At 39.1% G+C, this 19,494-nt stretch overlaps 1 pseudogene across 1 annotated transcript in view; it reads left to right on the plus strand.

Annotated features, from left to right (window-relative positions):
• The first annotated feature begins 620 nt into the window (after positions 1-620).
• Positions 621-19,494, plus strand: part of LOC103715466 (uncharacterized) — a 32,452-nt pseudogene continuing 13,578 nt past the window's right edge. Inside the window, exons 1-9 of the transcript XR_016400054.1 lie at positions 621-975; positions 5,050-5,108; positions 6,735-6,848; positions 7,776-7,804; positions 7,937-8,045; positions 11,252-11,320; positions 11,538-12,285; positions 13,884-14,276; positions 14,324-14,401. The product of XR_016400054.1 is annotated as an uncharacterized LOC103715466 (transcript). The remainder of the gene's footprint in view (positions 976-5,049; positions 5,109-6,734; positions 6,849-7,775; positions 7,805-7,936; positions 8,046-11,251; positions 11,321-11,537; positions 12,286-13,883; positions 14,277-14,323; positions 14,402-19,494) is intronic.

Below are 19,494 nucleotides of genomic sequence, written 5' to 3' on the forward strand. Positions count from 1 at the left end.
AACTATATTAAAATTAAGTTGAGACAGAAAGTAGATCCAGATGAGCCCAAACAAGCTTAATGATGGTGCTAATTTTTATCTAAATGCCAACTAAAGCCAATTTAGGTTGGCTTCAAGTCAAGTTGAATCAGAGCTAGACCAAACCAAATGGACATCTAATTAGGGGTGGCAATTGGATGGGATTCTACAAGATGTATCAGGTCGGAGAAGATACGAGTCAGGTCGGTTACGAGGTAGATCAAAAATTTGTAAACTAAATCCGACTTATTTATTAAATAGGTCAAAAATAATTTGATTATTCTTATTAAATAAAAAATATAACTCAGCCTATAATAGATTGAATCAAATTAAATAAATTAAATAGTTAAGTGTTACATCTAATCATATCTTTATATTTACTTAATTTCCACGCATGCAGCATTTTTATCTTTTTGAGTAAAATGTACGCAGGATTATTACTTGACAGCCACGAGTGAAAAAAAAAAAAAATCCTGTGATTTGGCTGCTACATCATACCTTTGCGGCAGCACCTAGGTAAGGGCCGTTCTATCATGACCGTTACAACGGCTAGGAGAGGCTTCAGCCGAGGGCTATAGTTAAAACGGCGGGGTCACTAAAACGGTAAAACTCCGCCCCAGACTATTAGCTAGAATGCATCTTCGTGAAGAACCCTTCTCCATGGTCCCAAACGTGGTTTCAATCCAAAGGAATATCTATATCTCTCACGTATGTTTTCTCTTCTTTCCTCCTCATCCTTGGAATCGTCCGAGAGACCAAAAGGAGGAGAACAAAAGGGGGAGAAATTCCTCCCCTTTCCCGTCGATGGGCTCCTCGGATCTCCGCCTTTTGGTGCTCTTTTGCTCGTGGTCTCCGATGGCGCCGCTTGCCAGGGGTCGCCGGGGCTAAGCTCCGTCCTCGCGAGTTACAAGGGCAGGGAGACCTGGCTCAGGCCCTACGACTGGACTTACTTGAGAGGTAGGTGGGACGGTCGTTCTCGGTTCCTTTGAGAAAATCTTTGCCTGTTTTTCTTGTTCTGATCTTGTTTTGAGTTGTTTGAAATGAAAACAGGATTTTGAGGACTTTTTGGGCATAAATATTGACTCTTGATAATGTTTTGGGTGTAAAGATCAAATTTTGATGACTTTTTTGGGTGTAAATTTTGAGGATCTTCTAAATTTGCTTGAGGGTATACATTTTGATTCTGTTATAGCTCTAATAGCCGGCTGCGTCGCGTGTCAGGGGACTCAGGGACTTGACTTTGTGCTGTGGAGTTAGAGACCAGGTTCTGGCCATATTACTGGAGTTGTAGGCAGGCCCCCTTTTTACGGGTTTTTAGGAAATCTCTGGATTCTTCTTCTTGCAATCTTGGTTTGGTTTGTTGCAGATAAAAGAACAAATCTCTATGGTTTATCGGGTGTAAGTTTTGAGGGTATTTCTCCATAATTGGTAATCAAGACGCTCAAAGTTTTTGGATTTTGCAGCGGTTTGAATATTTAATATTGGTTCTCTGCATCTTTCTCTTCTGAAGAGCTTTTCTTGGTTAATAATTAGGTTGGTTTATTTTATTCCAAAATCAAATTTTGAGAAAATTTTGAGCAAGACTCTTTCACGCTTCTGGTGCTCTCTGCTTCTTTAACCTGTCTTATCCGATTTTGAGAATTCAAGTTTGGTATTTAGTCGAAGTTGCACCGCTTGATGTCTTCTGGAATAAACAAACCGTGATATCTACTGAATTGGAACTTCGAGCGTCTTTCAACATTATCAGCTATTTAATGATAAAATAATTGGCTTTCGAGGATCAATTAAAGGTTCACATCAAATTGAACTCTGGTTTTCTGCGATGGTAGTCGGTTTTGGTTTCTGTTTGGGGCCTTCTATGTTGCTAATACAATTGGCATACTTGAAATCCGTCAAAGTCTGTCACCTAATGGCCCTTCATCTTTGGGGAATGCATCATGTTTTCTGTCTGGGAAAGAAAAATGATTGCTATATTTCTTTGTTTTCTTATACTTTCTGTGGTTTAGCTTTGTTAGTCTGCTTTTTTGTTTTTTGAAATAAATATTTTTTGCACCTTTTAGAGGGTAACTTGCATATATCCTGCTATAGCCCTCTTTCAGCATAGTTTTGTGGGTTTGTTGAAAGCTATACCTTTGCAGTTCACTAAGAAATAATTATCTTATTGAATGGTAGTTCGTAGGGAAATGATATAATTTGTGATTTTTCTTTGATGATGCAAAGAAAATATGTTATTGTTGTTTACAGTGAGACATGGAAGATGAGCCAAATTTTCAGGTGGAGTAAATTTTGGGTTCTGTGGTGGGAACAATTTGAATTCTGTTTTGATTATTTAATTGGTGCACTCCAAGGCCAAAAGACCAATAATCCTTCATTATGTGCTTCTGTTTATTCTTTTGATTCTGAATCCTCAGTTTTGTGGGGAATTATGTCATATAATTATGCCAAATCCCTACCTTTGCAGTTTTACCTTCTAAGACAGCTGAGAGTGCATAGCTCCAGTTAACCAGTGCATCTAGTTTTAATAATTTAGGTACAACCATTGGTTAATGTCCACCAGGTTTTATGTATAACTTACTCAGCGAACAGATTTATTTTGGATGTAACATCACTTTATATCCATCTTTTTTTGGGCCAGTCAAAAAGTAAATAGAAGTGGATCTGCTATGTTGCCATCATATTCTCACGCTTTCTCTAAAGAGTATTTTTGTTGCCTCTAATTCACAATGCTGTTGCTTTTGGCTCCTGAATTGAAGATGCAGTACTCCTCTTTTTCAGACTTGATTCTTGCAGGGGTAATATCTTGGTTGTTCTTGTGGACCTCGAATCCGGCCTCACAGTAAAAAAGTTCTACGAGCATATCCAATCTTTTCTTTTGCATGTCTTCAGCATATCCATTTTTGGATGAAGTATGCACTATATGTGCACTGTACACTAATGCATAGGCCCCATCCTAAGCACATGACCAGAGAGCTGAAACACATGATGTTAAAATTGGTGCATGGGAGAAACTAGGTTATCATGTAAATAAATAGTGAACATTGGCATGCATTCCTTGCATGATAATTGAATAAACAGGCAGTGCCCATCTTATTTAACTTGGATCTGGAGTCATTTTGTGTAATTATGCATGTGTTTTTTTAATAAACTTTTTATTTATTATTTTCTTATTTTTTATTTTTTGTGGTGGAGGCTGGCGGAGGTTAGAAGGGTGAGACATGAGATATTGTCAAGGTAATGACACTATAGGAGAGTTGATGGAGGCAAATGCATATTCACATGGTAATAGATGACACAAGAATCACAATAATAGTATTTTCCCTTGCACTTTTGTGTTTGAAATCATAATTAACCCTTTTTTAAATTATTTAATTCTTGTGCTACTTTTCTACTATTTTTGTCATTAGAAATTCTGCGAATTGAGCTATTACTGTTCTGCTTTACCTTATTGTTATGGTGTCATAGCTTCTGTATGTAATATGGTGGGATTACATATTCCTTATAGCTCAAGGTGCGTACAGTGTGCTTGTGCTGATAAGAACACGAGTGATTTTTTCCCTCTTCTCCTTTTGCCAAAGAGCTTGGGCATCTTGGCCAATTTGTTGTTTTGGAACTGAGTGTATGCAGTGCTGGTTTTTCTAATCTACATCATTATGTCAACTTGAGTTAGAGTCTATGTCTTTTAGAAGTCTGCTACTACCTTCTCTTCTACTTTGCTGTTAGTACTGATGCCGATGTCCTTTCCTGATTAACTTTTAATAAGTTCACGTGATCTTCAGAGCACTGTAAGCTTATATCCATTCGTATGGTTGGATTTAAAGTAAGTTATTAGTGCTTACGATCAGGTATCTTCTAAACTGTTACTCTTGCTCAGTAACTGGATAGTTTAATTTGAAAATTCTCTTAGTTTCTCAGTTATCTTAACTACTGTTAGAACAGTGATCCCAAAGAAGTTGCTTATGGTTCCGTTTCGATTCACTGATATAGTAATTTTCTGGGTATAGAGATTCCAAGTTCTAATAGAAACAAAAACAAGTATATTTTTTTATTTAATATACCATTTTTATTGGTTTCTAGCTTAATTCCGTATTGCTTTTGGGAGACTGAGCTTCTGATGTCCAATTGCTCATGTAGTGATGTTCTTTACCTCTGCATATTCTTCAAACACTCAAGTAAGCAGACCAGTTAATCCTAAATTATACTCTAACCAATCTTCCAAAACCTTAGTCCGTCTTCATACTCTTGGAAATCTCTGGAATTTGTCAATGACTTGGCTTTTATTATCTGCTGATTCATCTCCAGTTCATTTTCTAGTGCAGTTTTTGCTGTACATTAATTATCACCAGCCTGCTTCGTTACTTATGCAACTTCTCTAGAAACTGCTTTTTTCTATGCAATGTTGATGCAGTTCCTTCTAAAGGCACTCTGACATAATTATGCCTCAAATAATCCCCCCAACCCCACCAAAACAAAGGGTATTTCAACATGAAATACTTTTTATTATTATTATTATTATGTATAGTCGGAAAGTTTTCCGTGTAAGCCCTAACAAGGATCTTTTCACCTGTATATGAGTAAGTGCAGAAACCCACATACCATATCTCACATTGACCATCCAGAAATCCTTGATAAATATTCTTCATAGCAATACACATTTCTAATCCACATGCATTTGGAGAGTTTCTTGGTTAATTTAGGAGATTAGACTGCTCTTGAGCTCTCTAGATTGCTCCACACACTGTTTCATTGGTAAAATCCTCCTTTAGGTTTTGTTTGGGAATTTGTTGACTTGTTTTGATTGCCAGTCTTATATTTTGTTGCCTATTGTTGTCTTAAAAAAGGAAAAAATGAGAACCATACTTAATGTTTTGAAATAATTCTGTATTAGGGAGACAATCTCTAGAAAATAATTTGTGATGTTTCTTATCACATGGTGATGGCTTATCTTCTTCAGCATGAATATCTTCATAGTTTTTATTTCCACTGATATTGTGCTAATATTTCATTTGACCTTATATGGATACCTTAATGTAGTTGAGCTGCCACCTTGGTTCTCTTCCATGGCCATGACTTTCTCATCAGATGTGGACATTGTAAGTATGCTCATTAGTTAGTTAGAGTTATCTTCTATTTTGGTAACTTTTGAGATCTGCTTGTTCTTCTATGTTGTTTACATCATAAGTTTTCCATAGGACCAAATTACTTAATTATGTCTAGGACTACAAAACCACATGTTGTGCTTATATCGGTCAATGACTAGTATGGTAGTATGTCATGTAGTGTTAGTGTTAGTGTTAGTCATGTATTTGTTCACATGCTAGGGTTCATAGCAATAAAAAAAGTGCCATGCCAGTCTGCATCTTTTTATTCTGATCCATGAGGGTTGGCATGCACCGACGTGGATAGATGTGGACTGGCATGAGCTAGTCTGCATGATGTAAAGTTACATACCTGACTACTTGCTGTGTCATGCATATAGCTAGCTAATGTGGTACATATCATTTGATGCAGTTTGGAAAGTAGTGGTACGCAACATAAATTCTTGGTTATTGTAGTGACACTAGGTTGACTCCTATGTGGTCATTTCTGTTATTTACAATGACTTTCAAATGCATGGAACTGTTGTAATTAGGCATCAAATCAGTCATAAACTGCATATGTGGATCTTTTGCATTGCAAATATTGATCTTGAAGTTTTGATATTCTTTAATTTACTGAGTGATGAATAGAATTTATACACATAATTCTTTTGCCTTAGTTATGATATATCTGAAAGTATAACGGGAAACTGTAATGTCTATGCTTTCTTGTCATATATTTTTTTTATATATGCTATAATTAATCAATAACTGACTTCATACCATTGGAACAAGTCCTATGTTCAGTCAATTCAATGACGCACTACTTAAGCTATGTAAAGTGGATCTGATATGTTGTTAAATAAGCGTTGAAAGAGTAGTATTAATCCTAGATTGGACAGGGAAAGTACCTTAGTGGTGCTTATATACTCATGGGCCCATCCATCTACTAGCTTAAACTTTTGGGTTGGATTTTAACAATAAGAAGGTGCGATAGTTTATGTATATATTGTATATATTGCATATATGTTGCTTGTATTACTATTATTCATATTCTATGGTACTATCGGTTATTGCCTCAGTGGTAGGTTATGCAATTTTTTTGGCCCACCTTCCACAATCTTCTTTTGGACCTTAAGTCATAGCTTGAAATGAACTGCAAAGTTTACTACTGCAACTTGATAAAAGCAATAGATGGATCTGCTGGTTTACTGATCCAAATTTGTTTTATCAGGAAGACTCTTGTACAGATATTGATGAGCCAATTTTCATTCTGAAGGCAGATTATATTGACAACTAGGTCTTGAAATAGGATCATTTGTTTCCTTGCTTTCAACTTTCTGTACACAATGGAGAAAGCATGAGAAAAAAGAAGATATGAGAATAAAAAAGGAAAAGAGATCCGGACGAAATTGGCACTGCACCTTTCTACAGTATCTTGTCTCTTGGAAGATTAACAATAGTTTTTTATAGAAGAATCACATTTACTACATGTTTCCAAATTTTGTTTATTGTTCTCTGACTTGCATAATGCACATTTCAAAAATATGCTTGAGTAGAAGTTGTCTATTAAGTTCTTTAGTTTGTATCATGATGTTTCTTCTACCCTCCGGCTTATGATTTTATAACCCAATCTCGCAGGATGTGGAACAAATGAAACGAATTCCGAAGAGTACACTTCCTGGGATATGTTTCAAAGAGGGCAGTCCACCAATTCCAGATTTATCAGTTACTTATTTGAAAGATTCATGTATGGTACTGAGTTAACATTTCTATTGATTTATTATATCTGTTGATTCTTCGAATGCTTGCATAATGTGTGTGTGCGTGTGCATGTGCGTGTGTGCGTGTGTGTATAATGTGTGTGTATCTATGCATGATTTTAGTTTGTCATCTTCTGGGATATGGTGGTCTGGCAAGTGGACTGGACTTATCACTTTTGATGCAGCATATTGCACTCTGCATTTCTATCCTGCCAAAATACTAGTGTCCCATTACCATTTCAATACAGGGATGCTGGAATCTGCATCATAGTTTCTGTACGACCTAAGAGCTGGCATGGCATCATTTCTGCAATACATCGCATCATCTCCTCTTACATCTTTGCTATTTTTTCCTTAGATGATTTTGAATGAGATGGAGAATTTAATTTAGTGCTCTGTCTACTGCTCATCATATGCTAGATTAGTACCAAAAAATTGTGTATGTGCTGATCCAGTACCCAACTTATATGTACTTGGCATCCTGACTTCATTTTGGACATTTTTGCAGAAGAATTTCAATTAAAACTTGCTGTCATGCTTTAGCTAGTGTTCTCTTGCTTTCAACCTGTAATATATGGCTCTATATAGTTTATTGAGGGGTAAAAAATGATTAGTTTGTTAGAAACATTCTTGTTTTGATATGCTTTCTTTCTGAACTTGTCTTTGATGTCACAGTTCAATTGAAAACATTTTTTGTAATTTCTTAGTACTGAATTTAAATTTTTTGAAGGGACACTAGTATTGTACATTCTAATTCTGCCTTGTTAGCTGTATAACACCTTCCTAGACATTAATTACAAAGCCACCTTGGATCAAGTTTATATGCATGTTGCCGATGGCTCTTTTGGTGAACCACTCTAATTCAGATATGATTTTGAGTCAGATTATTGCTTCAGTTTCACAATGAATAACATCTCAGGTGTCAGAATTTTTCTGCCAAAAACCAAGGTTTTCTGTGTTGCCTTATATATGTTTTTGGTGGAGAATTCTTAATGTTTTCTAACCTATTCTTTTTATATCTTGAAGTGTAATTCTGTAATGATGAAAATAGTCCTAAGGGAAAATAGTTTTATGTTACAGATTCAAATTTCTCTTGAATGGATCTGTTGGTGGTGCACAGAATCTCTCCACTGTGGAGCTATGCATTCCATTTCAGAAAAACCTTACAGTGATACTGACAAATGAACAGGTTATTGTTGCTGCCTCAATTAATCGATATAAAATTTTTATCATTGGAGACCTATCTGTGGACTTCATATTGATTCTCAATTGTTCCATGAATTATGACATTCGATATTTATATTTTGTTGCTGTGAGACAATGGCCTTATAAGTGGATCCCAATTTGTTGGAATTCTTCTGTCGAATTTTCTTAACAATAACTATGTTTCTGGGTACAAACTTCTACTCAGAGCCGGCCCGAGCCTTAGGCGATCGAGGCGGTCGCCTAAGGCCCCGGGCCAATGGAAGGCCCCGGGAGGTGAAGGGAGAAAAGAAATTGAGAGAGAGAGGGGGAAGTTTTTGGCACCGTGATCAAAAGGAAGCAAAGGCCCCTTTTAAAACGGAAACAGGAGCTGGCTACGAGTCTTCCCCCTTGATGGAAGGGAGGTGGAGAGTTTTCTGGCCTGCAGAGGAGCAATTTGGGAAGTTGGGGACAGTAGTTTTGTTTTGGGTGGAGGGGGGGAGAGGGAGAGAGAGAGAGAGAGAGAGAGAGAGAGAGAGAGAGAGAGAGGAGGGATTTGGTTGGCTTGATACCCGCCTGAAGCCACTCTTATCTTTCATCCCTTCTCTTTTTTGGTTTTGGTCTTGGTTTTCCTTCCCTCACAATACTCCTGATCCACCTGGGCCATCGGGAAGAAAGATAGGGGGATTGGAGATGGACTTCTTGGAGGGTAGAGAGAGAAAAGGAGGGAAGAGGGGGGGGGGGGGTGGGTGTTGAATGGCTACTGTGCTGTGATGCTGCAGTAGCTGCTTCGGTACTCACCAAGTAAGGGTACTCACTTTGAAAGGAAGATGGTGGGATGGGATTTTTATTAATTAGATCGAGTGAATTTTCCATAATGCCCCTACTTTTTTTTATAGAAAAGGCCTGGACAAATTCTGCTCTTGCTTTACCATAATTCCCATAATTTCTTTATCTTGACCATGAAGTGCCATAGGATGATTTTTTCCTATTCTACTCTTACTTGACAGAATAAAAGTATTATTAAGCATTATCTTAGTTATTTAATCAGTTTCATGGCTCTTTTCTTAGGTTAATTACTTTTCTATATTTTCATTCAAAAATTATATTAAATTGAAAAGACTTCTTATCTATTCTTATTAGATTCGTGTATCTTTACTGGAATATTATACTTGATTACTATCTATTTTTATATCATTTTTAAAAAATATTTTATACTTATTTAAAATTTTATTATTAAAAAAAAGGCCTCATCTATTGGATTCGCCTTAGGCCCCCAAATGTATTGGGCCGCCCCTGCTTCTACTGGAAGTCATGATAAACCTTTTGTCAATATATCTTCAAGGTTTGCAGCCATTCTGTAGTTTAATTTTGGAATTACTATAATATTTGGCAACTTTATATCAGTTGCAATGCATATTGACATGAAACCATTCCTCAATCTCTTGCTAGCATGCTCATTAGAAACTACCTATCTCTCTGGTTTTCTTTTTCCTTGAACTACCAAAGTGGAAGGAAGAGCGTTCTGTTTGTTCTGTCCCTGATTCTATGGTTGAACTGTTTAATTTTTTCCATGGTACTTCTCAGGAAATTTGTCAAGGTAGGGTTTGTGAAGCCAATTCTAATAGTTGCGAGAAAGCTTCTTGTTTGTAAATGTGCTTAAGGGGGTTGACATGTTGTGAAGAAAATTCTCCTTTCCTATGACCATTTCATTACTCTTATATAAGAATATTAAATCAAAGTGTTTGATGACAAATAGCCTTTTGTAAGGTTTTTCTCATTAATTTATTTACTGTCTAAAAATCCTTGCATAACCACCAAACCTCAATGCCTGCTTGTACACAAGCGTGTGCTTTAGTCAATGTCTTACACTCGAGTTGTCTGAACATGTTTCTGCCTGTAGCATTTAAATATGTAAAAGCATCCTATTCATAAGAAGTAAGCATTGTAAGCTGAGCAAGTAGAGAAAGATTATATGCGCCAGGGGTGATGGGCAATAGCGAAACATACAATTTGTTCTAGCTTCTCTTTTGTTTGGCTAACTTGTCATTTCATCCAAATAAGCCATTTACATCTTGTATTTTCAAGGCACATTGTGGGTGTTGAAGAGTTTGTTGGCAGATAATGAAAATGCCACATATGCATTCATGAAAATGTTCATAAATTGCTTAATCAACTGGTCATGGTACATAAGATTGTAAAACATGATGGTGGAAAATGTGACCAATAATATTATTCCTTCTCTAGATGCAAAATAATGAATTTTTGAGCACCGGGATTAAGGATCCGGTTTGTCCCAGCCATACCAAACTCGACTGGAGAGAGAGTGGGTCTTGGGATGCATCTGGGGCCTCAGGTCTTTCCAAACCTGGTCGGCCTGGTCCAGGGTGATTGTATCTTGACACTTAGGATGGCCTGGCATCTCAGAGCTTCAATTTTTTTTTAATTTATTTTGTTTTTCATTTTTCTTTTCAGTTATTATTGTTGTTAATAATTCTCTAGCCTGTCTCAGTACCATCTTGGGACCAGAGTAGTGCCCCAGTTCTAGGATTTTAAACCCTTGATTGAGCCTTAGCTATAATCTAGTCTATATAAAAGTATCTTTAACCATTAAAAAGTGATTAAAGAGAGTCAACTATAAGTAAACGAGCTTTCTTGGCCTGACATCAGTTTCTTAGTTCATTCTAGTTGGCATTTAGCATCGCTGGTTACAGTCCCAAACAGACACGGCTGAAAAAATAGTCTATAAAACGGCAAACTCATTGATCGAGAATGGAGAATGGGCAACTGCTGGTATAAGAGATACTATAAATTTTACGGGGCATCAAGCATGCATAGGTTGTAAATCCACATGTTTTTCCAAAATAACCCAAGAAAAAATGAAAGTTATGAGTTATGTATGCTTGCATTTGGTTTAATTTAATCTCTGTAATAGATTGAGCACTGTCATTCTTTCAAATGTGATAATTTGCTTTATAAACATTTCTGTTTTGTACCAAAAAAAAACAACATTTCTGTTTGGCTTATATAAAAAAAGAACAATGGCTAATTTTTCTCAAATGACTTTTTTTTAAAGAAATGAATTAGGATTGAGAAATGCATCTTGTTATTACTTTTTTGATTTATCTTAAAAGACGAAGATACTTCATTCCTGGATCATTTTTTTGCCACTCTGTTAAGTGGTTGACATCATGTTAGAAAGATATTCTGCAGATATCTCCAGGCATATGGTACATTGGATTCTTCAATGGCCTGGGACCTGCTCGTACACAATCAAAAATGGTATGCTCTTTTTATTACCATTAAATGGATATCTTCTCTGCTGGCACATTCAATTATTGCAGTCTAATACCTAATGTTTGTCTTCTGAGTCCTCACGAATGAAAAATTAAAAATTATGCATCTTCATCAATCAGTTACCATATTTCTTTTCTGGTTTCTTTTATCCTCTTCTTTGCATAGATGGTTGAGTTGCACAAACAATTGAAATGCATTGCAGATTTGTGGAGGCAAGGCATATGTGTTCAGCACCAGCATATTTGTAGAAGAATGTGTCACCTCAACAATTTGGGGTCCTTACTGCAATCAGACAGTCAATATGATTTCTTGTTCAAAGACTCAATCTTTAACAGACAAACTTTCAAGGAGTCTTTTAGATTTAGCAGTGTACGAGAGCAGCAGTTTGAATCATATGGTGAGAACTGGAGCCCATAGGAAAGCTGGTTATCATTTGCTGTCAGAACGATGTGCTATTGAAGAGAAACAAGTGATGTCCAATACCAGTGTGCTCACAACAGCAGAAAATTTGATCACATGCAACAATTCTATTGAGTCATCTTGTCTCCGTCAGGGAGAGTTAAAATTCCACTTCTTGGATATATTGGGTATAGCATCCCAGTTTAAAATTACAATTACTGATTTCAGACTAAATCAAACATCTTCCATGAATAACCCATCAAACTCTAGTGGAATGCTTCTAATGTGTTAATGTTTGCTTCGATGCAATGCCACTTAGGACTTTACATGATCATTCTGCTGATATAAGCAGGGCTCCTTTAATTGTAAAGTTGCCAAAAATTTGATGCTGGTTCATTGCCATTGAGGCTGTTAAGCAGACGGAAGTGAATGGAGTGATACAAGAAACATACTCAGAGGCCAGTGTGTGTTTCTCGTTTCATTGGCAAGTGTATGAGTGCCTTGGTGGAAAGGCTGGACTCAACTGTACGTGGGAGACATGTGTCCTTCAGGTACAATTATTGGTCACTATTTATATTCTTCTAGAGCCGCTACAATTTTATTTTTATGTATTATTGTGTTATTTTGGAGTTGTAGCTATCAATGTTATGAAAATCAGGCCCAGTTTCCGTAGAAATGATCCATGCACTTTTAATGAAAATTAGCATTAAAATGGGCAGGAGCTTGGCAAAATGAGATCAATAGCAGGGCATAAAGGTAACTAGGAAACAACATACAGGCTATAATTGTATAAGTCATATTTCACCGCATTGTGCATGCTAAATGCATCTATTATAGTAATTAATCTTTGAAGGTATGATAGATATAGGCAGAACAAGAAGTAAAATCGATAGATTTAGGTTACGGTCGATAGCATGTCATGCCATGCCATTGCTTGACATTCACTGTCACAGTTGTGTTCCAATCACTGGCATACAAGTGAGATTGATAGAAAAGTTCAGGTATGGCTTTCGACAGTCATGCTGTGTCAAAAAAAATGGGAAGGTAGTTGCATTTATTGAAATGGACCGACTTTATATACGCTTAAAAAAAATCATAGAAACCAATCTTTTGTTTTAGACCAGAAAATATGAAGATGGTATCTACAGCTTAAGTTTATGACCAAAAAGGGTATCCTAGTGCATGAGGCTTCACCATGGCTGGGTTGTGGGGAGGGTCAGATACACTGTATGCGAAGAGGCTGTTTGTAAGGGCCGTTGCTTGTTGCAAAAGTAAACGCTTGGATTGACAAGCACAATGGCACAAGTTCAAGTTCTAGGACAACCACCTTGTGCAAGAAATGCCAAAGGTTAGGTCTGTTTCCAATCCACCCCTTTAAAAACCTGATCAAGTCTGCAAAAAATGGTACTAGGATTGTGCTAGAATGTTACTGGTTTGGTACAATATGATCGGTATGGTACGATAGACACCTTGTTCTTGGATAGGCTTCTTGCACATTATTCTTACTCTTAGCCATGGCATTTGCCTGAAACATGGTACCATATGCACCACTGTTTCGAGCGATACTAGGTGGTATGGGACGGTTTCACTCAGTTCGGACCAATACATGTTGTTTTGACTTATAAATCGAACCGAACTTCAGTATTGTACTCGTACAGTTTAGTATAGTTATACAGGTCGGTATGACAGACCTTGCCCTAGACTTGCTGGGACCATAATTGGGTAATGACCTTTTCCTTTTTCTTTTTAAATTCATAGCTGGTTTGCTACTTGAACAACATTAGACTGAAATGGTTGGGGGCATTTGTCCTGTATAGGAATCTCATTCTACCATTCTCCCTTTCAATATCAATGAGCTGTTTGGATGTGAAGCAGTTTATTTGCATTGTGGAAAAGACATCTGAGTTCCTGTTTACTGTTAGATGCTTTTTTTTTTATACTAAGGATATGCTATATAATACTATCATATTGGACGTTATACATTTAAGTTCTTATGAAAGTTGACCTGCTTTTTAAATTGCTGCGCATAGTGTATCAGAACTAGAAAGGGTGGCTTCAGCTTAATTTTTGTGAAAGGTTTCTTTTTGAATCTTGATATACTTTGAATGTGCTGAAGTAGCATTGACCTTTGAGAATTTGTTTCCTGCAGAGAGTTCCCAAAAGAAGTTCTCCTTTTGAATCATCTTATCTACCTATTGTTGAATATGGGTCCACAGAGTACAGTGATTTCTACCTGGAGCACCTTTTGAGTAACTCTTCTGTTGAGCAATCTGGATGGGCTTACTTCCTCCTACATTTTCCCATGGTGCGGCGGGAGCTAATGTGCATATTCTGCTGACATCACATACAAAAATCAATTATGAAATATACTCCAGATTTGGTGGCTTACCATCTGCTGATAGCTGGGATTACTATGCTAACAGCACAAGCAATAGCAGTGGTTCCATGTTTTTGGCATTGAATGATGAGTGGTACAAGCATTGAATTTTATATTTTGTATCCCAGGGAAGGAACCTGGTGTATCGGACTGATATCATTTTATTATGAGTAAGGTTTGCCATTTTATATGGGTTACTCCATTAATTCTAGGACACGTGGCAGTCAATCTTTCCAGTTGCTTCAAATGCAGCAGCTATCTTACCCTCATTTTGGGTCCTCCGACAAAAGGTAAGTTTCTTTGTGAGCCCTGTTTACACAATAATTTTCTTATGTCAGTCAATTTTTCAACCATTCTTCAGCATGCATTTTTAGAGTTGATTTGTTGATTTATGCCACTCACCCGCTAAAAATTATTAGCGATGGTAATTTATGTTTTACAATTTAAGAAATTGTCATAATGCTGGAGCTTACTTAATCTGAAGAGTAAAATGTACAAGCTTGTAGTATGCAATCATTACGTATGGAAAGGAATGCTAGTTTAGTTTATTCTAGCCATCTTTTGAAACCCAGCTCGTCCTTTTGCATTGAATGACTTTATTCAATTTTGTATCCTAGTGTTCTAAATTAAACCCTTTGTTCTGTAATTGAAGTAAAAGTAGCATTTCCTTCAAAAACAATCCATTTACTGACAGCTCCTTCAATTATGTGTGAACTTCCATTTACATGATTTGTAAAATATTGGAAATTCTATGATAAACATTATTCTTCCCTTAATTTAAAATTTACTGTGGTTGTCTTTTAAGAAATAATGTTTGAAGGAGAAACTAAAATTATTTAAAAGTACTGCCCTGGTTAACCATATCTGATTTACCCACTATATATGTGCACAATCTATAGACTGACATTAGTCACATTACCATTAGTTGAATTCTCTCTCTCTTTTTTTTGCTACAACGGATGACTCATACGCTTCTAGTGTAAATATATCAAAAAAAGTCAAAAAGTAATAAGTTTCGGAATGCTCTAGGCAGCTCCCTCTCACCAATCTAAAGAGCTCCTACAGATTGATTTGCCACATACGAGGCCACCCAATTCGCAGCTCCATTGGTGTTCCTGTAGATATGTTTGGCCTGGAAGACAACATCTCCACCTACCATGGCCCAAATATTCTGTAGTAGTGGATGACAGCCACCCATGCTACTGGTGCACTCCTGGATCCAACCAATCACTGTAGCCTAGTCACTTCGAGCAGGACTGCGTTGGCCCACAGCACGCGCGAGGCTTGACACAGACCAGCCCAAGCTGCCCTCAGCTCTGTTCCAGGAACAGAAATATCAAAGATCTGGCACCCACCAGCTGCAACCACCCTAGAGTCCGGGCCTTTGATCACAAAGACTGCACCACCTCTTCTGGCACCATCTAGCACACATCCGTTGAAGTTAGTCTTGAGAAAACTCGGAGGTGGGGGCTCCCAGGTGATAAACACCGTCTGTGGCACTACAAGAGTAGATGTAGAGCCTCAGATGCTCCGAGTTGTCAGAGGCCTCTTCGATGGACTTGCATGGGTGATCTCCACCACCTGCACATGGGCCCGCTCCACAACGAACTTAGGTGTAGGGCTACTCTCTCTAAAAATCCAGACGTTCCTGTTAGCCAAATGTGGTAAGTAATATAAGTCGCCCCGATGGCCACATACTAGGTTTGAGGAGTGGCGGCTCACTATCTGAGCGCCTGGGTGAAGAGGCCTGATTGGCACCGAGCATCCGACAGGATATCGACAAGCCTCCAAACTCTTATAGCTCGATCGCACTAAAACAGCACATGATCCACGGACTCCTCCACCTAGCACCCAGGGCAGTATGGTTAGATGCCCAGTCCACGCCTGCTCAGCATAGATCTCGTCGGTAGCTGGCCCTAAATCACCTTTCAGAGGAATAGGACAACTCTCGGATGAAGACCGAACCTCCAAATCCATATGCAATCCTACCTCAGATGCTGCTCACACTGAAGGACGTAGATATCTCTCACTCTGACTTTGGGGCTGCAGGACGTACTCCAAACCCTCACATCTAGACCAGTACTTTCCAGAACTGCTAGTGACTGGACTCTCTCCACGAGGTGCTCACCAAATAGATGGCCGATCCAGCTGGTGTCCCACCTAACCTTATTAGGACGGAGGAGATCGCAAACCTGCAGACCATCCACGGCCTCAATGTTGACCATGGTCGGCCAGAACCTCATCGGAAGAGTATCCACTCAAGAGTCCTCCACAACATCCGCACTACACCCATCACCAATCAGCCACTTAGTGTTAGCCAAGGTAGTGGGCATGTACCTGCAAATCTTCCGCCAAATGAAGGAGCACCTTCGGCCACTCTGAGCTACCCCACCTGCCGTAACCGATCCATAACGGGTAGTCATCACATGACTCCAGAAGTACTGCGGCTCAAGAACTAGTTTCGCCACATGTCGAGCAATCAACGCCTCTTTTCTGATGAGAAGGGACTGGACACCCAACCCTCCTTTTCGAGTCGGCTGGCAGACCGTCTCCCATGCTAGCAAGTGCACCCTGTGTTCGCCACCATATGAGCCCCACAGGAAGCTCTGGAGAAGACGCTCAATCCTCACAGCACAATCTTCGGAATGATTGTGTTGGACATGCGAGATCAGTATGGAGGTCAAGACCGATCTCACCAGCGTTAGCCTCGCCATCATAGATAACGAGGCCGCTCTCCAACTCTCAAGCCGCTCCTGGATGTGCTGCACCATGCTGAGGCACTCCAACACCCATAATCTCCTTCCAGTGATGAGGACACCCAGGTAACTCTACGACCCCTCCTGCTCCCTTATGCCAAGGAGCCTCCTTGATGACCCAAAGATTGATTTTGATGATCACAAAACCTTGAAGTATAAATACTAATGTTTGTGTTGCAAGAAGAAAGATAATTTGTTTTGCAAGGAACATAGAAAGTTGGAAAAATACAAGAAGGCCTCAAAAGCTCTCAAGAAAAGTTGGAAGAAAGCTACACTTTATTGGCCCAAGTTTCAAGTTCAAAGGATTCAAGTTGGAGGAGCAAATTCAAAGAAAGATTCAAAAGAATAGTCCTCGAGTCGACTCCTGGAAGTTCAGAGTCAACTCTGGCACTCTGGAGTTTCAAGGAACAGTGCTCGAGTCGACTCCGGAACTTTACGAGTCGACTCCGACTGAGAACAGACAAAAAAAACAGAGAGTTGATTTTCAGTGCTACAGTGTTCGAGTCGACTCCGAGACTGCAGGTCGACTCTAGGACTGCAAACAGACAAAAAACAGAGAGTTGATTTTCAGTGCTACGGTGCTCGAGTCGACTCCTACTTTAGCCGAGTCGACTCTAACACGCTGGGAGGCATAACGGCTAGTTTTTTCTTGACTCCAACGGCTAGATTTTTGTTTCCACGCCATCTAAAGCTATAAAATCAAGAAGAGAGCTAGGGGAGAAGGTATGGAAGTAGGAGAGAACACTTAGGGAAGAGATTTTAAAGAGATTTCAAGAAAAACCTCTCAAAAGCACAAAAGGGCCATTCAAAGCAAAATAGAGAGAAGAAGAGCATCCAAGTGAATCCCAAAGCGTCCTCTCCAACTGTGTGCTGCCTCAGTGATCCTTTACCTCATGCCAAATCAGAAGAGGGTCAAGTAAAGAAGAAGCCGAGTTCCTTCATCTACAAATTTGTTTGAGGGTTTCTTCTCTTTACTCTACTTGTTTATATTTGCTATATTTGCTTATTTAAGAAGCCTGTATTTGCTTTAAATTCTTGTTCTAATATCTTGTAACTTGATTCAATCAAGGGATTGAATCAAGGGGTTAAGGTTTGTTGGTGAGCCAAAGGAAAAACCAACGGTGTAAGGTTGTAGTTGGTGAACCGGGAAAAACCAACTGGGTTGGATTATGAGCTCGTGAAAACAATTAGTTGGTTCTAGTCGGTGAGCCTGTGAAAACCGACCGAGTTCGTTGTGATCTCGCAAAACAACAAGTTGGGTTGTGAGCTTGTAAAACAACCGGCTGTAATCTGGAGGATTATAGTGAAATTTCCAAGAGGTCTTGGGGAGTGGATGTAGGTGTTGGGGTGCACCGAACCACTATACATCTTTGTGTTTGTGATGCCTTATCTCTTGTATTTCATGCCTTACATTCATACTTGATTGTGTAATATCTCTAGCTTTGTTTTCTATAGAGTTATAAGTGATTGTTTAGAATTTGCTTAGCTTCCACTCCATTCTTACCATACACATAGATTGAAATTGATCATACAACTATAAGTTAATTTTAGATCAATTGCACCCTAAAGCCATAGTATAATTGCTCTAGCTTAATTTTCCACCGCTTTACTTGTAATTGCCTAGAGCTTAAGTAAATAACATCTTATCATTCCGCTGCATTCAATTCAAAGTAAAAATTAGGAAACATAATTTTTAGAAAACCCAATTCACCCCCCCCCCTCTTGGGTTGTCACCTTGGGCAACACTCCTGATAGCCCACTTCACCCGCAACTTCGTCTTCGGATTGAAGCAGATGGTAAGCTTGAGAAGGTTCACCCTCTGACCTGATGCCTCACAGTAGTCCTCCAAGGCACCTCTGAGGGCTAGCACGTCCCTCGTCCTCGCCCTAACTGGGAGAAGACAGTCGTGTGCCAACAAGAGATAGGAGATCAGTCAGGCACCGGTGGCTGACACGTAGGCGTCCATCTTTCGCTCTCGACACGCAGCCTGCAGGGCACGAGATAACACATCAGCACAGATAATGAGTAGGTAAGAGGACAAGGGGCAACCTTGACGTAGCTCGATGGTGGAATGGAAGAACGACGATGGCGTCCCATTGATTAGGATGGAGAAGGACAACCTCTGCACACAACTAAGAACCCGACCGATCCAGATCTCGGGAAAGCCAAAGCTCTTCAGTGCAAATTTGAGAAAGTCCCAGTGGACTTTATTATATGCTCTCTCTATATCTAGCTTCACTGCCATATAGCTCCGCTGGTTCGGGGCACGCTGCAGATCCCATATCATCTTCTGGGCAATTAAAGCGTTGTCAGTAATGTCGTGACTCCCCACAAATGCCCCCTACTTCTGGCTGATGAGGCCGGACAGCAACGGCTTCATCCTGCCCACCATAATCTTCGCCACTTTCCTGTAAAGAGTAGTGCAAAGACTGATCGACCTAAAATGGCTGGGCTCCGTCGCATACTGGTGCTTCGGAATGAGAGTGGCGTAGGTTGCCTTCTAGGTATCTGCCATCGACGCCGTGTTGAAGAACATGACCGCCCTCCGGATGATACACCAATACCTCCTGAAAAAGAACGGGAGAAGCTATCCAACCTTGGGCTTTGTCCTCCGCCAAGGCCCAAAA

This window comes from Phoenix dactylifera, chromosome 3 (genome assembly GCF_051530095.1).
Source record: "Phoenix dactylifera cultivar Ajwa chromosome 3, Ajwa_hap1_PhDact_Kaust_v1.1, whole genome shotgun sequence".
Classification (NCBI taxonomy): domain Eukaryota; kingdom Viridiplantae; phylum Streptophyta; class Magnoliopsida; order Arecales; family Arecaceae; genus Phoenix; species Phoenix dactylifera.